The sequence below is a fragment of the Equus caballus genome, chromosome 2 (genome assembly GCF_041296265.1).
Source record: "Equus caballus isolate H_3958 breed thoroughbred chromosome 2, TB-T2T, whole genome shotgun sequence".
Taxonomy (NCBI): Eukaryota; Metazoa; Chordata; class Mammalia; order Perissodactyla; family Equidae; genus Equus; species Equus caballus.
This window is the reverse complement of record NC_091685.1, coordinates 2,496,931-2,521,847: the sequence shown is the minus strand read 5'-3', so window position 1 is coordinate 2,521,847 and position 24,917 is coordinate 2,496,931. Positions and strand designations below refer to the sequence as shown.

The window sequence follows — 24,917 nt, the reverse complement described above, 5'->3', positions numbered from 1 at the left end:
GCACGAGATTTTGCATTTTTAATTCACTGCCAGGAGATGCTAACACTGCTGGTCCATGGACCACATGCTGAGTAGCACAGGCCTGGAATATACCAGCTAATTCTCCCTAAATTCCCTCTCCAGTCTTGCTTCCCTATAAATTGCAAGTTGAACACTTCATTCCAGCTGACTGAAAGAGACAAGTAAATGGTAAGATAAATACAACGATGGTTTATGACAGGAGCTGTGAGAGCCCAGAAGAGGGCACCTAATCAGACAAGGGGGTGGTCGTGGCTGAGAAAGGCTTCCCATAACAGGCTATGATTTCATTGAGTTATACAGAGGAAAATTATTCCCAACTCAGCAAAGAACTGGACATAGCCTCAGATTTGGGGTGGGAGGTAGGGCAAAAACAAAACACAGGGCAAATTCCAGAGACTTAAGTATTTCTTAGTCCGCATGGATTCCATCACTCATTTAGCCACAGATCTGGCCTAGGATTTTCCCTTCACTGTGGATTTGAACCATTACTTAACTTTTCATGCATTTAAACCATATCACCAGAACCAGACCACGACCTCATCACGGGCAGAAGCAGGTTCACCTACGTGGTAGCCCTCCCTTGGTACCCAGCAGGATGTCCAGCACACCATAGATCTCAGAGTATGTTGGTAAAATAATGAAGAATTACAGTTTTTAAAATAGATTTTTCAGTTCTGATATTTTTTTTGAAGCACAGATTAGTGAAAGGCATTAAAGTTATTTGTCGAGATTTTGAAAACGATGTAAACCAGTGAGATCGGGATGGAGAAATGTTACCAAGGGTAATTAGGAAAGAGGAACGTTTCGAGAGAGGCGTCAAGGAGTGGAGGCAGCGTGAGGATGGCGGGTGTCCGTATTTGCAGGAGCTGGTGGGGTTTCTCTCTAATCTGAGAGCAGCACAGCCCAACCTGTGCAGATGATCGGCACGGAGGGGAAACAGGTACCCGTGTTCCGGGCAAATGAAACGGCAAAGGGCTGGGATAGAGAAAAGTCAGCCTAATTCAGTCAGACGTTATAGTCAGCCCTGGTTAATGTGAAACAATTAATACAATCCATTTTTATGCAGATTAAAACATTTCAAATGAACAGGTCAATAGCACTCATATGTTCTGAATTTGGGCCCCACCAGAGCCGGTGAACCGTTACGAGAACCAATCTAAACTCATTACAGAGGGGGACTCCGATTCTCAGAAATTCACACTACACTCGATTGGGAGTTAATCGCTCATATTTTTCTCTCATCTACCAGGTCTCCTAATTTGATGACAGGCTTTCTCTTATGACAAAGGACAAAGAGAACATGAATTATTCATTAGTAGTAAAGGTATCATTTTATCTGCTTATTTTCCAATTAGGAGAAGTCAGATAACGAAGCAGTCAACAAAACCAAGAGATTTTCCCCCATCGTATGGAATTAAAAGTAGACGGTGTTAATGTGGGTCTTGGAGTCTATAATAGAACATTCAATTAGCAGCGTGTGTTGGGGAGGAGAAGGCGAAGAAATGGGAAGTGCTCACTGTCTAAAGGCCTCTGTGTGGCAGGGCTCTGAAGCTCCTCCCGGTTGGTCCCCACCAGCCTTTCCTCCCTCCTGTCTCTTCACGCTGCGTCACTAGCCAGGCGCACCCTGACATTCAGCCTCTAAACCTTTACTTAAGCCCCACCCTGGTTTAGCTGTCTCTTCCCTCTGCTCCCAGTAACCTCCCAATTATTCTCTAAGGCGCTGCTCCCCCTCTGCACCCCGTGAACAACTTTCACAGTCCTCCCCCGCCCCCACTACCCACAAGGCCCGCACAGCACAGAGCTGGCTCCCCTCCTTCACGTTCCAGTCACTCTGGGTAGCTCTGTTTGGGTTTCAAATGACTCCTTAAGAACTACTCGAGAGCTGGGCTGAGGACCTTTCCTCTTTATATCTTCAGGACTTGCACAGAGTAGGTGTTCAACGAAGGTCTACCCCATCCCCAGTAAGCCGTGCATCTCCCAGGGATCCTGGAGCCTTCCACTTGACTGTCCAGTGGAGCCACCAGGAACGGACACCAGCTTCCCTGTGCTTCAATTGCAACTTCCCTTTGGGCCAGCCTTGGGCAGACGGAGGAGTGGGACACACCCCTCTGGCACTCCCCTGGACACCCCTCTGAATCCCCAGAACCAATCACCTGCCCCTCCTCTGGGCTCTCAGACCCTCTGTTGTTGCTGCAGCTAAAGGGAGTCAGCCTGCTTTGCTGAGCAGGCATCACGCAACAGAGTGGGAAACGGCGAGGGTCAGACCAGCGCTGCCGCTTTGAGAAAATCACTTAAGCTTCTGAACCTTGGTTTTACCACCTGTGAAAGGGGATGAACCTCGCCTACATGTAGGACTGGTGTGTGGACTAAATGAACCACTATACATAAAGTGCCTCACATGGTACCCCGTGCTGGGTAGGTGCTATTATTATAACCAGATGTTTACGTATTTTTTTTTTCTGCTTTATTTCCCAACCCCGCCCCGCCCCCGGTACATAGTTGTCTATCTTAGTTGCAGGTCCTTCTAGTTGTGGTACATATTTTACTATCTACTAGACCGTGAGCCTCTGAAGGATACGGACCCTGTCTTACTGATCACTTTTCCTCCTGGAGGTCTGCAGCCAAGCTGCTATAGACTGAATGTTTGTGTACCCCAACTCCTTTGTTGGAATCCTATCCCCAGCGTCATAGTATTAGGAGTCGGAGCCTTTGGGAGGTGCTTAGGTCATGAGGGTGATTACTGCCTTTATAGAGGAGGCCCCAGAGAACTCCCTCGCCCCTTCCACCATATGAGAACACAGAGACGTCAGCAGTCTGCAACCCAAAGGGGTCCCCACCAGGACCTGACCATGCCGGCACCCTGACCTCAGACTTCCAGCCTCCCCAACCATGAGAAACAAATGTCTGTTGTTTAAAAGCCACCCCGTCCATGGCATTCTCTTATAGCAGCCCGACCGGACTAAGAAACAAGCCAATGGCTGTAAGTAGGTAACAATAGTTATTGAAGTGAACGACTAAAGGTAAACTGAGATGAAGAGGAAACAAAGTTCGAGACATCTTTGGCCTCCCTCACCCCACCACACCCCAACCCAGAGAACATACTTCTAGAAATCACGAAATTCATGATTTTGATAAATCAAGAACTAACTGGACCTCATTGTTCTTTTTCAAATCTGCAGCATCAGGGCCATTTCACTAGCTCACTACTGATCTTCAACCAGACACTTTTCTCTCTGACCCTTGATTTCTTGGTTTCTAGAACAAATTTGGATGAAATAATTGCTTGGCTTTCTTCCAGCATTAAAGGTTTATGAGTCTATCCTCACCTACAAATGATTCCATTTATTCAACAAGCACTTACTGGAGCTTTCCTTGGGCTCTGCACTTTGGCTAAGCATGGGCGTAATGAACAGGACACACTCCCTGCCCCTAAGGAGCTCACAGTCCAGCAGTGAAACATCTGGAGATAGTTAACAAGCAGCGTAAATTGACCACTCTAGTCCTTTCCATAATTTTCCTTTATATTCAAAATGTCAAGCCCTACTCGGTCCACCTTGTTCTTCTCAGCCCCCAAACTGGCCAAATCATATGAACTTCAGGACATCCGGGCTCAAGGTCAAAACAAAAGAAAATGCTCACGTTCTGCCTTATCCTGACACATTCTAAAGGCAGCAGGGAGCAAAAGTGGGCAAACGATGACCTAATCCAGCTTTTCCCAAAGTAACTTCTACAGAAAACTAGGACAGGGAAGTGCTTAAAATGGGTTCCATGGACAGGTGTACATGGGAAGCACTGTGTTAAGCACCCCCTCCACTGCAGGACTTCTCAGAGCATTTATGTTACCACGCACACTGTGACTCTCTGTTGGGAAAGGCAGTCTAATGCCTGTAGTCTTTCAACCCCTGCTCAGCCATCTATAAATGGGCCTTGGGCCTGGAACACTTCCTCACCCAGAGATAAAGAGCCACGCAGTCTGTGCTGGCCTGATCCCCTTTGTGTGGGAGCATCCACCTGTTTCAGACTCCATGTGTAGTACTCCTTTGTTCTGCTTAGAGTGTGTGCCGGGTACGCCCCCTGCTTTGAGTATTTCAGACGCCACGGGGGCGCAGGGAGTGTGTGGGCCAATGCCTTGCTTTGTCTATCAGCCTTGAGGGACCAGCACCCACTATTGGAGCTGATCTTGCTCTCTCTCTTCTCCAAGGTAAAAAAGCATTGTTCCATCCAGTGCTCGACTGGGCCGTTTTCCTTGGCCACTCTGATACCAAGATGCCGAGGGTGGGAGTGTTTGGACTTGCATCCTCGGTGGCTGGCTCTGTGCTGACCTTCATTCTCCTTCATGTAGTTGGAGCCCCCACCCCCGGCACTGGTAACCAGTGCCTGTGTTCTGCTCCACACTCTCCAAGAAGAAGACGGAGCAGGCAGCATCTCAGTCAGCTTGGGCTGCCGTCACAAAACACCACAGACTGAGGGGCTCGCACGATACGCTTACTTCCCACAGTCCTGCAGGTGGGGCGCTGCAAGAACGAGGTGCCGGCAGACTGAGTTTCTGGTGAGAGCTCCCCTCCCAGCTTGCCCACAGCGCCTTCGTGCGGTGTCCTCACAGGGTGGGGAGAGAGAGCAAGCTCTCTGGTGTCTTTTCCTATGAAGGCACCAATCCCATCATGGGGGCCTACCCTCGTGACCTCATCTAACCTGATTGCCTCCCAAAGGCCGCACTTCCAAACCCCACCACATGGGGAGTTGGGGCCTCAACATGCGAATACTGGGGGGGCACCAACATTCAGTCCACAACAGGCAGTGCTGCCCACTCTGTGTGCACTGACAGCCCTCTGTACAAGAACATCAGCTGGGGCTACGTGCCACCTCGGAGACCTGCTGAGGCAATCGAGAGCGTGAGCCGTCAGGGAAGGAGAGCCCTGCCGGTCCTCCCCGGAGCTACCCCACGCGCCACCATCCTGCAGCAGCAGGTGCCCTACACAGAGGGGTCCATCAGTAACTTTCCTGACTGCGTGAACGATCTCTACACGACCCGGGGGGAAACCATCTTCCAGTCCTCCAGGGCTGCAGATGGGGCCTCTTCAGACCTGCTGCCAAATTTGGCAATCAAGCACCCCTGAACGGTTAGCTCTGCCATGGAAGATGCCAGGGGACAAAGGAAGGTTAAGAGATCACCAAAATGATAGCATGCGTCAGAACACACCTCCTGTGCCTTGGCAGGAGAGAGGAAATGTACGTCCTAAGACGAATCACTTTAAGCTTGCCAGGGAACTGAACCAGAATAGGAAGAAAAGGATTCTAGTCCTATGGGCTGGGCAGCTCCACAGTGGCCCCTTGAGATGTGAGTGGCCAAATCACTGACTTTGGCAAAGTTATTTTTCCTTGAAGCCAAAGAGATTAAAAAGTAGGAAAAGAAAATGTGAACATGGGGATTGATCGATCTGAAATTCAGGTCTAGGGTACCGTTAGGAAGTTTAAAAATCTCCTTCAGTGATATATTTTTTTTAATTGGGGTCTCTAAGGACCCCACAGGGTGCATTTGGGGGGAGCAATCTAATCATTGCAGAATACGAGTTACTGAGTCTCTTGGATCTAAAAATACACATCTCTTGGTCTTACCAGGTTGTTTGCTAACCAGGACGGCTGCAGCATCCTGCGGGGTGACATTTCTCGCAGCTGCCACCTAACTAGCAGCATAGAGCACATCCACCTAGCTTCTGAGAGGTAGGTGGGTTTGTGAGTTTTCTGGGCCACATCACTTGAATTAAAAGCAAAGAGGAATGACCATCTCTGAGCAGAAGGAGGGAGCTTGGAGGCAGGCCTTGGATCTAACATCTGGGCCAGGGCTAGAATGGCATGTGAGTTTTCCTCTTGCTTGCCAGGTCTGATCAACAAGTAAGTGGCAACCTGGAGTGTTGTGCTAAGAAGAATTTTGAGGCTATATCAACCCATGGAAATGAATTAGAGAAGTCCACTGTGAAACTGAGCTGTGGTCTCCTAGACGCCAGTATGTGGCATTCCTAGGCTAGAAGCATCCTACACATTTGCACTATATATTTCCCAGTAGAGAATACTTTTGTGTAACCTTATTGACCTATGTTTCTGCCAGTTTCTTGGTCAGGTTTATTTCAAACATTTTAAAAATACGGACAGTAAGACTTTCATGAAGTTTATGTGATTTGACTCTGGTCACAAAACTAATAACTGGAAGTGGCAGGATGTAATGCTAAGAGTTCTCTCTCCATCCCACCAGTTTCCCCACCTGAAGGCCAAGACAGGGTTCTTGTCTCCTTCATTGACTTAAAATCACCGGGGAGAAAACCTGGAGGTTGGACACCTGCTTGAAATAACACCTGCCCATGTGGGGTGTGAGAGATGAAAAAATACATCTGAATATTACTTTGCGAATTACAAGTCACTAGAGAAATTCTGGCTATTAGTAATAAAATCATTGGTAGTCGTATTAATATATGGAGAGAGAGCTAACAGGCTGACATGAAATGAGGGTCTTAGGAAAAATTATTCACGTTGACAACACGTCAAGAAACAGATTCCAACCCAACCTTCCTGCATGAGAACATTTCTCACCCCGCCTTTCCATAATTCTATAATTCACATGCTCTATTCGGGTCACAGCCCTCACACGGCCTAAAACAACATCCCACACAGCAGCCGGAGTCCCGTGTAGACAGAGCTAGACTCTGGTCAAGAGATTTTGCTGAGCAGACCAATCAATCCCAACGTCACAAAACTAATTAGTGTCACAAGAGAAGTGGATGCCAGGCAGCCTGCCTGCCACACTCGCCCTCCTTCCTTCCCACACAGCCCGTGAGAGCCGTTGGGAACACTCTTCTGTGTCCCACAACACAAGCTTAACGGACACCATTCCACACTGGCTTCTAGTTCTTGGTTACAAAGTCACTGACAGAGATGCGTTTCTGGGCCGTTACTCATAGTTCACACCGGCACCAGCTCTGGAACCACTCTCCCTTTCCAGGCTGGCCGTTCTGCTCTTTGCGTATTTAAACAGTCATTCTGATTGTTCAGGCTTGATTATCTGCCTCTTTGAAATCTTTCTCCAGTGTCATCAGCAGTTCGATTCTTTGTTATGTTTAGATTTAACAAGGTTATTTATGCATCACATTCATTAATTCCAGGACGGTCTGCAATTTGTCTTTTCCCCTCCAAAAAAATAATAATAATATATACCCATAGCCACACACACACTATATTCAGAGGATACTCATAACAGTGAAAGAAGGTGCCTGAGTGCTCAGCACTAAATCTTCTGAATAGTGAGAAATCTACTATTAAATAATCTGGAAGAGGTCAATCAATAAAAATAACTAAATAATTGATGGTGTTATATTAGGTTAAAGTATAACATATGATATTCATTAACTCGTCAAGAAATATCGCTTGAGTTAAACCACATCTCTCAAATGAGCATTTCTGGTGTTAATTCAAAAGGCAACAGCAGTCACCCAGGGGATGTTTTGAATGTTTTATGCTTTCATTGCGGTGGTGTTTATAGAGGGGTTAGCAGGGCAATAAGGATCATATTTAGGAAGGCGGCTCGGTGACAGCTAAGGCATTGAACTGCAATCAAGTCATCCGCCTTCCCTTAAGCAGCCTGGACAGCTCCACTCCAGCTAATCAGCCCAGCTCCGCGAAAACTGACAAGCTTGCGGAAATTTACTGTAGTACTAAACAGGGGCTTTCCTTTCTCTTAAAAATAAAATAAAAAATCCCAGGACTTGGTGTTTATATTGCATTTGGCTCTGAAGGGCTCTCGGATATTGTTGCATTTTATCACCGGGGTGGTGCACCCATGTGCTTACGACCCAGGCTTCTGGAAGCAGCACAGTGAGCAGAGCACACAGGTTCTGGAGTCAGAGAAACCTGAATCTGAAGCCTTGCTATACCACTTACTAGCTGGGTAATTCCAGACAACTCATTGAATCTTACTGAGTCTCAGTTTCCTCATCTGTAAAAAGGAGAGAATAATAATGACCTTGGAGTTCAATGAGACGATGTCCACAAAACATCAGCCGTGAATCCAGCCAAGAGCAAATGGTTAACAGAATCTATGCTTCTTTTATTTTTCTCCCCACTTAGCAAATGAGGAAACTGAGTGTCAATGAGATGTGCTTCCTGAGAGCAGGGGCTTCCCCTCACTGCTCAGCGTTTTCCTAGGGCCTAGGGCCGTGCCTGGCATGTAGGAGGCACTCAGGAATCTTGCTCATGTCCGGCTGGCTGGCCTTGCCCCCCACACTATTTTTTAGCCTGTTGGAAGTACTTGTAGTTCCCCCAACAGACCATGCAGTGTGACCCTTCGATGGCTTAGCACCTGCAAGGCATATGCTTTCCCTTTGTGAGGAGTATCCTTCCCTCTCCTCTTCCTAGTGAAGCCAGCCTCATCTCTCTCTCCTCTCTCTCTTTATTTTTTTTTTTTGGTGAGGAAGATTGGCCCTGAGGTAACATCTGTTGCTAATCTTCCTCTTTTTGCTTGAGGAAGATTGTCCCTGAGCTAATATCTGTGCCAATCTTCCTCTATTTTGTATGTGGGACACGACCACAGCATGGCTTGATGAGTGGTGTGTGGGCCCACACCTGGAATCTGAACCTGTGAACCTCGGGCCATCGAAGCAGAGTGTGCAAACTTAACCACTACACCACCAGGCCGGCCCCCCAGCCTCATCTCTTTAGCCATCTAAAGAGCATCATCTCTCTGTAAACACCCACGCTCGCCTCCCTGACTCCCTCACTCTTACCCATCTCTCCCCGTTCACCCCCAAGGAATCTTACTCCCTCCCTCATCCATGCTGCCCCTCGCTCCATCACTGAACTCAACATTATGAATTATTATTTATGAACCAGTATAAACAGGTAAGCCCCCACAAAGCAAGGCTGGGTTGTATTTTGTTTGACTCTGTCTCCATAAATGCTGGCAGAGAAACTGTCTGCCAACAATAGGAACAATAAGAATACACCAGGAAGAACAGCTAACATATATTTGGTATGCACTCGTTCTGTGCCAGACACTACGGCAATTGCTTTATGAGCACTATTTTGTTTCATCTTCCCAACAACCCTATTATTTAAATCTCTTGTTATTCCTATTTTACGAATAAAAGTTAACGTCACAGAGAGGTTAAACAACTGGTCAAGATTGCCAAGCCTCTCCCCAGTAGGGAGACACTATGGCCCCGGGGTCAAGGATCGATTTCTGGAGTCAAAATGACTCAGCTGAAATACGTTTCACCATCTACTAGCTGTGCGACGGGGGCCTCACTCACTACGTGCTTTCCCACACCCTTCTCTGTAACCTTTGCCCACTTGACTATAAAGTTAAACTCCACACCCTTGCCTCCTTTTCAGCTTGGGTCGGTCAGGTTCCCCCATTGGAGGCAGAGGAGATGCAGACGAATGTTTCCCTTTCCCAAAGAGGCAAAGCCTCAGAAGTTGAAGGCTTTCATTCTTCCCACAATTGCTCTTCTCCTTTGGCTCTCCTCCTTCTTCCTGACTGGGCATTGAGGCAAGAAAACTGGAGCTACAGCAGCTACTTTGCTCTCATGAGGAACAAAAACCACATAGTAAGGACGATGGATTGGAAAGGCAGAGGCTCCTGGGTTCTTGAGAACTTTCTTGAGCAGATTTACCAGCACAAGCTTACTCTCACTCTGGTCTTCTTTTTATGTAATAAAAATAAACATCTTACTTGTTCAGGTCACTGGCTGTTGAGATTTTTGTCATTCACAACCAAACACATGGATAAAGAGACCTAACCTCACTGTGCCCCAGTCCCCCAACTGTCAAATGATGGGAATGGCAGTGTCTGTGTCTCACACAGTTGTGAGGATGAAATACAACGCATCTAAAGAGCACTGCTCAGTTTCCGGTACACAGTAAGAGCTTATTCAGTATTTATTATTGTTGTCATTATTACTATTACTACTGCCACCACTCCTACCAGTCCCTGAGAGACTGGGCATCAAGAAGCCCAATGCTCAGGGTCCTTTTGTTATACGATCAATCTTCCAAAGCTTCTCCTCTTTTACACAGATAAATACACCAGGTAAATATCTTTCTCTGTGGCTTATGAAGAATGCTACTAGGTCTCCTTGTGTCATGCAGTGTCCACACAATTCCCGAGATATATGTCGGACGGGGATTATACTTACATCTAACAGGTTAAAAACTGCAGACTCAGAGCTATACAGCAATTGCCCAAGGTCACACGGCTAATTTTATTCTAAGTTTTATGGAAGCTGGAATAAATTCCAGACGTCTTATCCTGTTCCACGGAGCCCTGCTTGATCTGACCCCTGCCTGCCTTCCACCAGGCACACTACTCTTCTTTCTGTTCCTTAAATATCCCATATTCTCTCCTGCTTCAGTGCTGTTGCCCTTGCTGTTCCATCTCTTTGCCTTGTTCTTTGCATGGCTGTCTCCTTCCCATCCTCTGGACCTCAAAGAGGTCACCCCGAGGACCCTAGTAAAGTGCCTGCTTCCTAGATCAGGGGCTCTCTCTCACCTCACCCTATCCATCTCCCTCACACTTGTAATGATCTGCTTATTTGTCTATCTGTCTACTGATTCACTCCCTGTCCAGAATGTAAGCCTCTTTAAGGCAGGCACTTGTCTATTTTGTTTATCACCATAGTCCTAAAGCTGGAGGAAGGGAGAAAGGGAAGACCTTAAACCCAAGCGAAAGTCGGAGCTTCACACCTGGACAGACCTGGGATCAAATCCCTCCTCGGCCACAGGATAGCATAAGGTAAAGCACATCACTCGACGGCTCAGGTTCTCAGCATCCTCATCTCTAACACAAGAACGGGCACACTGAACTTACAAGGTTGTTGTCAACGTGATATGCAACAACACGGGTACCATGCCTGGCACACACGTGCCCAACGAGCACTTGTTCCTCCCCTCCTTATTCCTCCTCTCATGTGTGTCGCCCCCCGTGGCGCGGTGCTGGGGGGACTGGGCTTAACCGACGAGTCAACACAGGGAAGAAGAAATGAGGAACTAAACATGGAGGGCTCAGCTGGTCCCGCCCATCACCGCCCCCCATCCCCCCCCCCCCCCCCCCCCCCCCCGACTGCAGCGCGGTGACGTATCTGCAGAGCGCAGACACGGTTAGCACGGACTGCCTAGCGCTGCCGTGAGGATTAGATGAATTAATCAGTTACTGCTTTTTAGAACAGCTGACTGCTTTGAAGGGTTCTGGTATGTAGTAAGCGCTCAATAAATGTTTGTTATATTATATCCTGTGTCTATGTGGACCAAGCTAACCAGATTTGACATTCTCAATTATCACTGAATGTCTACTCCAGAACAGGCTGGAACCCATCACCATCATCACCGTTGTCCTCTTAGATTGGCAATGCATGTTGTATTGGGCATACTGCCTAGAGGGGGATTGGAGGAGGAAGTGATGGGGGTCGTAGAGCTGGAGCATGGGGTGGGGGAAGGAAACAGAAATAGGTCCTCAGGCCTTGGACTCCTGTTCCCTCGAAGGAAGGAAACCAGGCCAAGTGGAAGCCGCCTCGGTGGGTGTGAGTCGGGCAGTGCGGTCCGGCCAGGGTCACCTTGGTGAATATGGAGGCCAGACTAAGCTGCGGAGCCGTGTGTGTGAGGGAGAGCCTGGAATCTGCTCAGAGGACGCCTGTCTGGAGTGGACTCCAAGCTCAGGACCCCGAGGCCTGAGCACAGGGCTGAGGAAGCACAGACGTGAAAGGGCATCCACTTGGAGGGAGAACGCCCATGCCCACGTCCTGACGCTGTCACTCGGTGTGCTCCCCTGGGTCAGCGTTGTAACCACTTGGAGATTTTTCCCTCATCTGTAAAGAAGTTAATCACTCCTCCTCCCTCGCAAGCTGCTACAAGGATCCCTGACATAATGCCTTACTCACGGTGAGCATTTAATAAATGACCAATAATAAAAATAATAGCAAACACTTACAGGACCTACTGTGTGCGAGGCTTTCTTGTAAGTGCTTTACAAATGCGAATTGACTTAATCCACATACTAACCCTGTGAGGAAATGCCATTAATAAGAACAATGATGATGATAATATAGTAGCAAATATAATAGCACTTCCCATAGGCCAGACAACGTTTTAAGCTTTCCACATACTAACTCTTACTCACAACAACCCTGTGAAGTAAACACTAGTATCGTCCCCGCTAAACAGATGAGGAAACTGAGGCAGGACTGGTGAACCTGCCTGGGGTCGTCTGGAGTAAAAGTGGAGCTAGGCTTCTCATTAGCTTGGCTATGGTACCTCTTAAAGGTCTTTTCAGCAGTCAAAGAAGTTAGTAGAAATATGTTCTAACTATTCTCCTAAGCTGAGCTGAAATCTGTTAAATGTGTCAACTCAAGAACTTAGGAGCTCCCTGGCTTTCTTCTCGAGACAAGTGAATAGAGCTATGAGGACCTGGACAATCTAAAAAAACCCACAATGTTAAAATACAACTTTATGTGCTCTGCTAATTAAAAAGAACAAAATACGTTTGACCCCAAATGGGATGTAGTTTGAACAAAACTGGGTCTTCAATCATTCGGAAATGCTAACATGCTGACTGCCTGATTAAACACAATTTGTATTGTCAATAAAAAATGCAAATGACTATTTTACTGGCAAATACAGCATTAGACTTTGCTTGATATGAGGATTAAATTGCATTTCAAGAACAATTCAGGAGGTCAGATAATAAATGAACATCCCCTTCCATTGTCCTCAGGTTCTGGAGGCCAGGATAGGAAATACAATAACAAAAATAATTGCCTGCCACTGTGTGCCATTTCAGTTAAAATAAAATCCGTGCCAGTTTTGTGTAGTGGAGAATAATATTTAAGCCCCCAAATGGGAACTGTAATTTAGCGCATAATTCCTTGAAATTTACATGGCACACTCCCACTCATCTGAATCAACTGATAAACTCTCTTTTATTTGTATTAAAGAAAATGGGGATTAAAAGGTCGAGAACTCACATAGTGTAGATGCTGAGAGCATGGGCATCATTTTAAAACCTTTTAGTCAATCTGGCCCAGAGCTAAATCAAGTACACAGGAATTATGTTTGACTGCAAATACTCCTCGGTTATAGATAGGAATAAGACATGCATTTCGAATCCCACAGAAAAATATGGAATCACAGATGTTGCTTCTGAGCATCTTTATTTCTGAAATTACAAATAATCATTGTTGGCATCTGCGAGCAGAAAAACTCAACAAGCAAAGCAATACCTCATCGCTGCATGGCGATGAGATGAAGCTCAGGGAGGCGGGCTGCCGGCGCGGCGTTAACGCAGTCGTGCACTTACGTTCAGAGATGCACGTGTCATTTTGGTTAAACATCATTGCCCAATTTTCCAAATTTCCCCTTGTTACTTTTTTCTCCACATTTTTCACATTAGCTTCAAGTAAGACAAGTTTATACAACCTCTAAGACCCTGTTACAGCTGTTGTCGTTTCCTTTCTAAAGCTGGAATGCATTTTCAGAGCTGTTGGTAAAAACAGCTAATCCAAGAGGAAGCTAACTAGACACTTCGAATGCATGAGATGAGTAACCCAAGAACTAAATAGAAGTATTTGGTTTCATTGAAATTGACCATTTAGGTAAAATCTGGATTCAGAAAACATTAAAATAAAAAAATGCCTTGGAAATACATATAATGCAGGTCAAACATGCTAATGATCTGAGGATGTTCTGAACAACTTCCTTGGAACTCACATCACCACTAGGGGCTGGTTCTGATTGCTGTGTCTCAGGCATTGCTCTACATGCTTCCACATTAATTCCATTTTATAAAGGAGGCATGGAGGGGTTAAGTCATTTGCCCATGATTACACAGTTATACGGTTTGGGGGAGGTCTGGCTTCTGAATCTGGGCTCATAACCATATCACTTTTCAGCCACTGACAAGTCCCTAGATGTTACCTCTATGTATACCCTATTTATTAAGATAATTTCCCTAAGCAATTTGTATTTGTTATTTATGTGTGTAGTAAATACACAGACCCAGCCCTGGTGGTCTAGTGGTTAAGATGCAGCACACTCATCACCATGACTAGGGTTCGATTCCTGGTCAGGGAACCACACCACCCGTCCATCGCTCCTTAGACTCTGGCAGCTGTGTGTTGCTTCAGCTATGCATAAAAGCCCTGCCACCGGCATTTCAAGTACCAGCAGGGTCACCCATGGCTGGACAGGTTTCAGTGGAGCTTCCAGACTAGACAGACTAAGAAGAAAGACCTGGCCACCCACTTCTGAAAAATCAGTCATGGAAACTACTAACAGCAGCGGAGCACTGTCTGATGTCGCACCGGAAGGTGAGAGGATGGTGCAGAAAGACAGGGCCGGCTTGTGCTCTGCTGGACACAGGGGCTCCAGGAGTCATAATCAACTAGACAGCACTAACAACAACAACAAAAGTTTACAAATAGATATCACTTTCCCATTTTAGAGATGAGAAAGCAGACTGAGGTTAAAGGATTGCCGCTGCTCCCTCCCAGCATGTGGCAGGCAGGATTGGAGCCCTCAAGGCCAGCCTCCCCCTCCCACGTGGCACGGCCCCTCCTCTCCAGCATCAGTCTCTCTGAGGAGCATCCTCACACGGCGTGTGTTACTCACCCCTGAAGGATGCTGGCTCTCCAGCTACTCAGTGTCCTGCATCTCAGTGCCTGGCACCTAAGCACCAACTCAACAAGCACTTGAACGACTCTCTGGAATCCATACTTCCCACCAAGTGCACAGTTCACACTGCTGCAAACCACCACATCCTTCTCGTGGGTGATTGCAACAGTCTCCTCACTGTAGTCTCCACTTTTGCTCCGACTCCTCTATAATTTTCAAAACAGCATCAGATTCTTCTAGAATATTATGAAGCTCTCTATGAACTTCTTGCCTGACCCCTTTATTTCTCTGGCCTCCTTGGCCACCTTTCTCCCCCTCCCTTCCTCTGTTCCAGGCACACTGGCTGCCTTGGGCTTCTTCAAATACACACAGCACGCTCCTGCCTTCCCATCTGCTGCTCCATCTGTCTCGGGGTTCACAACAGCAGACACCCACAACCTCCTTCAAGTCTTCGCTCAACTGTCACTTCCTTAGGGAAGCCTCCCCTGATTTATCTACTTAAATTACAAACCCCATCCCCTATGCTCCCGATCTGTCTCCCCTGATGTTTTCTCCATGACACTTTCTAACATACCACGTAACTTGCAGGTTATTTTCCTTATTGTGCAAAGACCCAACTATAATGTAAACCCAGCATGGCAGAGCCTGCCTGATTTACTGCCGTATCTTCAGCAAGTGAAGCGCTTCTATTGCACGAGCAGGTGCTAACGAACAAGTGAGTGAGTGAGCAAGCAAGCGAGCGAGTGAAGGAGGAAGGAAGGAAGGGTGTCTTCACACTGCTCGTCCTCACGCGGCCTGGGCTCCCACGAGTATCCACGACAGACCAGAGCCACCATGTTCCCCCAGGAACTTCCAGGACTCCAAGGTCTTTCTGTTCATGCTATTTTCTTCTCTCTTTTCCCTCCCTCTCTATCCCCCTTCCCTACTTGCAGTCCTTGTGTCCCAATTCAGAGAAACAGAGTTCTAGCTGAAAAACTTAAATCCTGTAATACAATCAGGGACACAAAGACCACCTGCTCATTTCAGATGGTGGCTGTGGGTACATAAAAACAATAGGTACGTGTCCTTCTTTACCATTTCAGCCCCTCCTTGCATTGGCCATTCTCAATATCTGTCTAGTAGCGTGAACCCAAGCATCTGGATACAAGGCGTAGTTTCTGAAAATTTCATTTCAAAAATTAGAAGCAGGTTGCGATCTAATATAACCTTATGTAGGCAAAAGGAGCTGGCTAAACACATATGTGGCATCTATTCCTGCTTCGCCTTGCACAGTAAGCCGGAACCCCGTCTAAGCCTGCAGCTCTTCACACGATTGCTTCAGCGTACCCTAATGCGACAGTGTTCTTTCAGGACCCCAGTACTGGTACTAGTCACAGCCCCGCCCCCGACAGGTTCATGTCACTTCAGCTCTGTTAGCGCAACTATAGTCACTAAGAATGCCCACTTCATAAGTTTAGTGAAAGCAACAAATGCAGTATATCTTTGCAAGTAGTTTATAAACTCTCAGTGTTGAGAAGCTATGTTATCTTGGCCAAGTTACTTACCTTTTTCAAGCCTCAGTTCCCCCATCTGTAAAATGGGGATAATGAACAGCTTACTGCTGAGAGAAGATCGGATGAGAGAAGGCACTTGAGAAAGCCTGACACACTGTCCCTACTCAGGACGTGTCCGTCACAAGAAGCCTTCTGCCCTTCTCCTTCTGACTGACTTTAGGAAGAAATATGACTTCTTTCTTTAATAAACTGTTTTCAAAGCCTTTAACAAAGCACTCTGTTATGTTCTTACCACTAAATTGCAATTTCTAAGGGTACACTTAAGAAAGTAATGTGGGCGCCACAAGAAGTGATTACAGACCCGCGGCCTCAGGCTGACATGCTAACTGAGCTGCTATGTTTAAGGTGCTAATAATCCCATTTTTTAGAAGTCACCTTTTAATCAAAATCCAACCAGTATTTGCCGAACATACTCTGAGTGCATACTACCATATTAGATACTGTAAGAGTTTTCAAGAATTATAACTAGAAATATGTGTTGGATTAAAAAATTGATATGATCCCATATCATAGCCCTTACAATCTAGTTATGACAAATGACATTTAGTGCCACAAAGTTAAGTGTCATCAAAAGGTTTTAATGTTTAAGTAACAGATATATTATTCTGAAGCAGCACTTAACTAATTTCCCATGGACGCCATGGAGGCAGAGCTCTGGAGCTTTGTGGGAGTGGCAGAGAGTGAGCAGGTCCTAGGATGCATTGGGTTCATGCAACAGATTTGTCCTGTGACGGAAAGTTCTGATGCTGGTCACTCAGGCATGTTTGGAAGATGACAGAAAGCAGAAGCAAAATCCCTGTGCCCTTCAAGTTCCCCTAAGTAGAATGGGATTTGCACAGTCAACATTACTGCAACCTTACCCTCATTTGATTTATCTGAAAATGGGAATAACAAGTAAGACACCACTTATATGCCTTAAGCCCCTCTCCATAAAGAGGAAACCCCAAACAAAAATATATATCAGAAAACTCTGGAAATCCTGACATGAACTGAGGCAAATTATGCTTGTACGCAACTCATGCTTGATTACATTTAAAAGCATGCGCCTGTTGTCAATTTGCATGTGTTCTCTGTTGGAAAATGAGCACCCTGGATCTAAGGAGGAGCAAACAGTGCAGATCCAGCCTGCTGCTGTGGCTCAGGAAAGCCTCTGCATCTGTGGGCCACGGCCCGTAAAGTCTGTCTATCAGATGCACTGTACTTGAATTGATCGGGTAGCCATCTGTATTGATTCGTGCGGCCACCGTGGAAACGCAGCCACTGTAACCATTTACTAAGCTACATGGAGACACATCTACATTTGCTTCAATTCCTTCAGAGGAGGCTGCAGCATGCAGGCTCTGCCTGGCCAGCCAGGCTCAGTGTGGAACAATAGGCAACATGTATGGAACATCAGTCTCATGTCCGGCCTGTGCTAAGTGCATGCACCGCACCGTTTATTCCTCACGACCACCCAAGGCGCAGGCGCTGAGGAGCAGAAGCACAGACTCTGAGCGGGGGAGAAGGCTTCCTAGCTAGTAAACAAATCCGTCCAACACCGGCACCTAAACTCTGCACTAGGAAAAGGGCCTCCAGGCCAAGGCACGTCCTGAGCACCCGCTCAGTTTACTTGTTTTAATCTTCCCAACAGTTCTGATGATGGGCATGCTGATCACAGGAAACAGGCTCAGAGGAGCTGCCTAATTTGCTCAGGAAGAGTCAGAGCTGGGTTTCACCTGGCAGCCAGCACTCACAGCGCTTCCTGTGCCCAGGTACTGTTCTAAGACTTCAGAGAGTAACACGGAGCAGCTCCACGAGGTGACTACTGCTCTTCACCCCCATGGTACAGAGGAGGAAATCAGGCCTGAGGAGGTTAGCAACTCTCCCGAGTTACACAGCGGGTGAGCGCCAGAGACGCCGATGTGGGCAGTCAGAGTGTGTGCTCCCAACTTCCATGCTCCATCTCTGGCTGGGGGCTCCCTGCGTCCCACGCCCCACTCCCTTCCCCCCCAGTTCCTCCCCACACTCAGGTCAAGGCAGTCTGCCTGGCTCATGCTGTCACTCGGCTGGCAAGCAGCTGGGAGATCAGCCGGCAGCAAACCGTGGTTTCAGTGCGAAGCAAACAAGGCATAGGACTCTTTCTGTGCTCTGTGGATCTGTCAACTGTGCTCCCCACGCCCGCAGACGCCTGGACAATAAAACTGTTAGCTTGACGTGAATATCAGAAAGGAATTCAAATAAACAAAGGGAGAGTCCTTCTAACCCTTTAGGCTGTACCCCCTCTAAAAGTGGGTTTTTAATCAAACGCTAAGCATTGGTATATATATATATGAAACAAGGGGTCCCTAAACAAGAAAAAAAAGAGAGAGAGAGAGAAAACTCTTTGGATTTTCTTTTCTTTTCTTTTTTTTTTTTTGGAGCTGTTAGACTCTCAACTAGGTTAATTTCTTTTAGAATAAGAAAACAGATCTCATCTGTGGTATCTAACTACAGCATTCCCAAACCTTGGAGTACCGAGGTCCTGAGAAAAGATTATTACCAAGAACCCACTAAAAAGACATGTCCCCCAGCCATCCAGTGGTCAAACAGGTTTAGGGAACGCCATGTGTAAGAAGCCCCTGCCGCTGGGACAGAACACACACCGACACCGTGAAAGTCCCGAGAAGCTCTTAGGTAATGACACTTGTGGAACGTGGCTCAGCACTACTCAGTGTTAATCGAGAACATTCTCTGGAACATTGTGCCAGGCACTATGGCAAGTATATTATTTGACTTGCTTCCTTTTACCCTGACAACAGCCCTAGAAGGCAGGTACCATCCTTATGCCCATTTTACAGGCGAGGAAACTGAGGCAGGGTTGAGTTACTTGCTCATATATAATTTGCTCCAACCACGTGGAACCACCCAGAAGGAACCTTGCTTTTCGCACCTCTTTGCCTTTGGCGTGGGCTATTTCCTCTGCCTGGAACTCCAAACCCTCTCACCTGGCTGAATCCTATGCATCTTTTGAGACCCCGCTTCTCCCTAAGGCTTTCTACTGCCACTCCCTCCGAGGTGGATCAGAAGCTCCTCCTCTGCATGCGCACCGCACGCACGATGCTGTATTATAGGATGTTTTTATGGGTCTGCCCCTGCAGACATGAGAGCTCCTCCACGGGGGGAGTGTGCTTTGTCATCTCCTCATCTCCAGCAATGGGCCCAGCCCTGGCATACAGCAGATGCTCAATATTTCCTACCGAAAAAGATTCCTACTTAAGACAGTGACTATTGTTTGCACGAAAACAGAGATCAAGGATGACACTAATAGCAACAGCTCTGATCGACTGAGATCCTTCTGACATGCCAGCCTCTGTGGCGAACCATGATGTGGGGCATCATTTCACCCTCACCAGAAGCCTTTCAGACATTTGGAAATATTATCCCCATTTACAGTGAGGCAAAGTGAGGCTAAAGAAGGGTAATTATCCAGCCCTAATTTACACAACCAGTCTGCAAGAACAACAAACTGCAAGATGCAACAGAACCAGGACCATCCAGTTCCGAAGTCCCTGCTCCCCACACGTGCCGTTCCATGCTGCGTCTCTGATTTTTCATGTTAACCACAGCACTGAGATCTCTTCTAGAACGTCATTCCCCAAGAACGCTGCCTCTGCCCAGCCTCTTCTCTAACTGTTAAAGGAAATGAGCTGAGATCGCCTTCAGCTCTGCCGTGGCGGTGGCGGCTGCAAAAATTAATCCTCTGCCATTCTGCATTTGCTGCTTGTGAATCAAACTGTGAAAGCTAATTTAAAAACTTTCACACTTGGTTTGAATGAGGACTGTCAGCGCTTTGGGGATGCTAAATTGTACACAATTAGCTCAAATGCTGTTAGTTTAGGCATACCCAGCAGCCTGTCAAATGAGAGGTTCCCATGGTCACCCCAGTGAACCAAGGGGAAAGTCAGAGGCGGTTCCAGCAAACGGTCGCATACAGCGATGTACGTGGGTCACGGCGGCATCGTCCCAGTCTGCAGTCTTGTTGAGACTGAGTGCCTCCCAGAAGCACCAGAGCTTCGCTGAGTCACGGTCTCAGAGACACACAAACCTGCGTCGGACCCAGCTGTGCCGCCTACGAGCTACGGGGCCTGGGGTGACTTAGAGAAGAAAAGGATACCTCTGTTTTACCATCTGTAAAATGGGGCGAACACTGCGGTCATCATAAGCCTTTGGGGGACGGTACAGAGTGCATGAAAATCCCTCGGCATGGCGCCTCCCACGTCAGCAGCCAGCTGGCACTTGCTGTTTCATGCCCGTCATATGCCACCCTGACAGGATGTGCACGTCCTGGGGGCAGAGACACAGACAGTCTTCTTTACCCACATGTTCCTGGCACATCTGCATTATCTTAGAGCCCAATCTTCTTCAGGGTGATTATTACCATTATCATTAATAATCATATTATAATAATACAGTTCAGACTCTCAGTGGGTCCTAAGTTTTGCCCGACACTTCGGCAGAGTGTGATGGAAGGAGCACTGAGCTGGGCCTGGGGGGCTGTGTTCCTCCTCTGGATCCACCTTTCCTACTGGCAGGGGCGTCTGCACAGACCGTCTAATCTCCGGGGACAGCGTCTAGCCAATAGCACACCACTCTAAATGGTTTGGGGTGAACAAATAACAATATATTTGAGCCTCTATTTTCTCATCTGAAGGATAAAAATAAAATAACTGCCTCAGAAGAAATGGACATGATGGCACCCCGTGAAGGGGAAACAGAGCACCAGCACAGGGCCAAGGTGAAGAGGGGTAAGCTCAAGCCAGCAGAGAGGCCACGAGCCCTGCCTGCCATCGAGGCTCCCCCATCACCAGCAAGCCCAGGGTCAGCACTGTCACCCATGTGGACTCATTCCTGCATCTAAATAATAAGAGCTTCTATCTAAGTGAGGTCTAGTGCTCAGGCATCTGATTCAAAAATTCTACAATCTTTGTAACTACCAAAGGAAAAAAAAGATTTAATGAAAGAAATTTAATAACAGCAGTTCAATTTTAAGGCAAAAATAACTGTAATTACTTGGAGGCTTCATAACGTCTAACATCTGATTAAAATGAGCCATCACTCCTGAGCTGAGCTGAGGGGTGACCACGCATCACGGCCCTGCAGTGTCACCCGGCCTGCAGGCAAAGGACTCTGGCCCGCTGCTCCCTCGCACTTGCAATGCACTCCCATCCCTCGACAGCAAGGGCAAAGCAAATGCACAACAGACACAGAAAGGGGACAGAAATTGACACTCGTGGAGCTACTGCTGTAGGTCAGGAACTAGCAGGCCTTTTAGAAACATGGCTGCTGTAGACACGGTCATCATCATTTAAAACTCAAACCCTGAGAGGGAGAGGGGAGAAACCAGCCCAAGATCGCGAGAGAGCTAGAAAATGGAACAGAAGAGTGAGTCTGGGACCTGAGGCTACATGGCTGCCCAGTGGCCTTCTTTCACTTGCTAAAGGGGGTATGTGGCCTGAGTGACATCGAAATCCCTGCTTTGTCATAACCAGCTCCGGGGTGGCAGTTCTCACCAATTTCAGGGGCACAGGGAGGGAGGAGGGAGCAGACAGAGGAGGGAGCAAGACAGAGGAGGAAGCCGCACGCCAGGTAATGTTCCAGCTTCAGTCTGATTTCATAGGTACGAGCTCAAAAGCCTTCTCCACATTTTACTTCAAGAATGCTACCTCCCAGGTGTTTAGATGCAGAAACAATTAGTATTTTAAAACATTCATCCTTTCAACAAACAATTAATGATTAAATATTCATCCATTCATCAAATATTGAAACTTCAATTCTCAGAGAGACATTCTGGCCACCCTGTGTAAAATGAAACCCCCACATTTCTTAGCTCTGCTTTGCTTTTTTACTAATATTTTAACTATTATAATATACATGCAGATACAAATTTATAAATTTTATTTTATTTATTGTCATCTCAATTACCAAAAATGGAAGCTCCCCTCTGACAAGAATTTCTAACCTATTTTGTGGCTGTGGCTTGCCAGCACCTGGAACAGTGTCTAGAGCACGGCAAGCTCTCCGAAATATGTGTTCAATGGATAAATGACGTAATGAAAAGCTGAGGTTACAGCAGAGTAAACGAATAGACCATTTTTCTGGCCCACATGTCAAGTTCTCAAAATATAGTGAACTGTTTTTAAGTCTCTTTATTTCAGACCATCTGAACCACCACCTGCCTCCTTCAATTTCTCAATCATTTAACAGGTCATTATTGAGCGCCTGTGGTATGCCAGGCACTGCCTCAGGTGCTTGGATTCCAGTTGTGAACAAAACAGATGAAGGCCACAAAGCTCACATTCTGGTGGAGAAACCAACAACTAAAACAAGATAGATGCCTTCTATAACATAAGGTAATGACGCGAGCAATGACATCAAACAATCAAACAGGGTAAGGAGAGAGAGTGACGGGGAAAGGCAGAAAGGTGAGGGGCTAATTCAGTTCAAGGTCAGGGAAGCCCCCTTGAGCAGGTGAAGCTGGCAGCAAAGGCGGGTTATTCAAATCAGGAGAGGACTTGGGGTCAGCAGGACAGTGGCAAAGTCCCACTGCACTGTGTCACAACAGCCCGAACACGTCCCATCGTCAGTCCTCAGCTTCCTCACCTGGTACAGTGGGAATAAGAACTGCCCAACCGACCTTGCAAAATAGTCCCGCCATGGCCATCATATAACATAGCCCAGTTCCCCAGGGGTGGGCGTCATGGGTGCAGGTGGTCAACAGGTACAAACTTCCAGTTCTAAGACCCGTCCTGGGGAGGTAATGCGCAGCACGGCACTGTAGTTAACAATACTGTGTTGTATGTCTGAAAATTGCTAAGAGAGTTGATCTTAAAACTTCTTATCAGGAGAAAAAAAATTGTAACTATGTATGCTGATGGCTGCTAACTAAAGTGATTGTGGTCATCATTTCATAATATATACATATATCAAATCACTATGTTGTACACCAAAAACTAATAAAATATTACATGTCAATTGTATTTCAATAAAAAAGATTCCTGGTTGCCTTTCGTACTTCAACTTTTAGTATACAGATTTAAAATATAAACGGTCAGCTTCAAAATGATGCGTAAGAAACATCTGTAATCAAATACAATAATTTCCAATCAAAGCTATTTTGAAATAATAGTAGTTGTAGATTTATAGGCATTTTGAAGTGATTTTAGAGCACCAAAAAAAAAAAAAAAATCCCGGTTCCCTCACCCAAAAGATGAAGAGATTGTATTACATGACGTCTCTGATCCCTTCCTATTCTAATCTGCTAAGATTCTACTGATACGAAAGAGCATTGTAAACTCTAATTTGTACATGCTGTCTGAGATAACAGCCATTACCATGCTCCTGTCATCATCCTCCCAATGACCCACTCTGCTTCCGGAGGGGAGAGCCCCCAGCATCAAAGCGTCCTTCAGACTCATTTTATTTAAGTGCTTTCAAGATCTCACTGAAAATGTAAGTTGAATGGTAATTTCATTCCTAGAGATGTTTTGTTGTCTAAGCCATAATTTAATGCCCATCCTTAATTCTGCTAATGATTGGCATTAAGGAAAGACATGGCATAGCTAATCCACAAGGCCTATTCTAATTTGGTTTTAGGTTGCATTTTAGGATCTTTTTTAAGCGTCACATTTGCCTTCCCAATCCTATTGTGGCTAAGTTACTCTAAAAAGAGACAGTTCCAGGGAAGCAAGCAATGCGAGTACAACGTGAGGGTGTCCACCTGCCGTCCACAGGTGGGCTTCGGGCTCCAGCGCTCCTCTGAAACTGGAGTCACTTTGCTTTCATCTAACCTCGAGAAAATGACTTAAACTTCGAGATTTTCCATGTTCCCTTCTAGATGGAGCGTTTGGCCCATTGACCACCATCATCTGGAGCAATTGGCGAGGGTATTTCGGGCAGCCCAGGAAGAGAAACTCACCTCAAATGACACACCAACACAAGGCGGAAGGAGACAACTGACATTCAAAACTTACCGAGTGTCCTCTCTGTGCCAGGCAAGCTGCTGAGAGACAGGAACACAGAGCTGCGTAAAGACTTGTCCCACCCCCAGAAGCGCCCTGCAGGCTACTGTAGAGAACAGACCACTGACAAATCAAGTCTGGTAAACGGTCACAGGCGCTTCAGCAGAGCTAGGAAGAGGGAGAAGAGAGAGACCGAGAGAGGAGGCAGTTGTGTCCAGGTTGAGAAGGTAAAAGGAAACCTCTTCATGTAGGAGGTGACCCTTGATCTATGGCTTACAATATAAATAAATGGTTGCAACATACTTGACGGGCGTCTGAGAAGCAGGCGCTAATATTCCTGTGTCAGGCCCAGGACTCTTTGTTCTGTAAATACTGCCTCATTCAAGCTCTGAAGTCCTAGTGCCATAGGTTTTATCTCCTCATGGTACAGGTGAAGTAACTGGCACAAAAGGTGACATAACTCTCCCCATGCCACCCTCCCTGCCACAGTCAGAAACGAAAACCAATCTACGCTCCTCAAGGAAGCCAGCTAGAAGGCTTTGCTCCCCTCCCCAAGTGCCCGCTTGGGGCTTTCTCAGCATCTGGCCTGCAGCTAACTCCCTCCGGCCCAATACAACCAACTCTGCAAAGCCGGAGCCACGTCGCCTGGCTCTTCCCCGCTGGAAACTTATTTAGCCCTCTGCCTGTGGTTTGAGTTCTTTTCTCTCTCCAGTGAGGCTCC

At 46.8% G+C, this 24,917-nt stretch overlaps 1 protein-coding gene across 25 annotated transcripts in view; it reads right to left on the bottom strand.

The window, feature by feature from the left end:
* The window catches only part of DAB1 (DAB adaptor protein 1), a 1,085,079-nt gene that overhangs the window by 296,348 nt on the left and 763,814 nt on the right, over window positions 1-24,917 (bottom strand). For 2 of the 25 annotated variants that reach the window (XM_070245411.1, XM_070245438.1), the window contains exon 1: window positions 24,209-24,466. The gene's annotated coding sequence lies outside the window, so the exon portion shown is untranslated. 25 annotated transcript variants of the gene reach the window in all.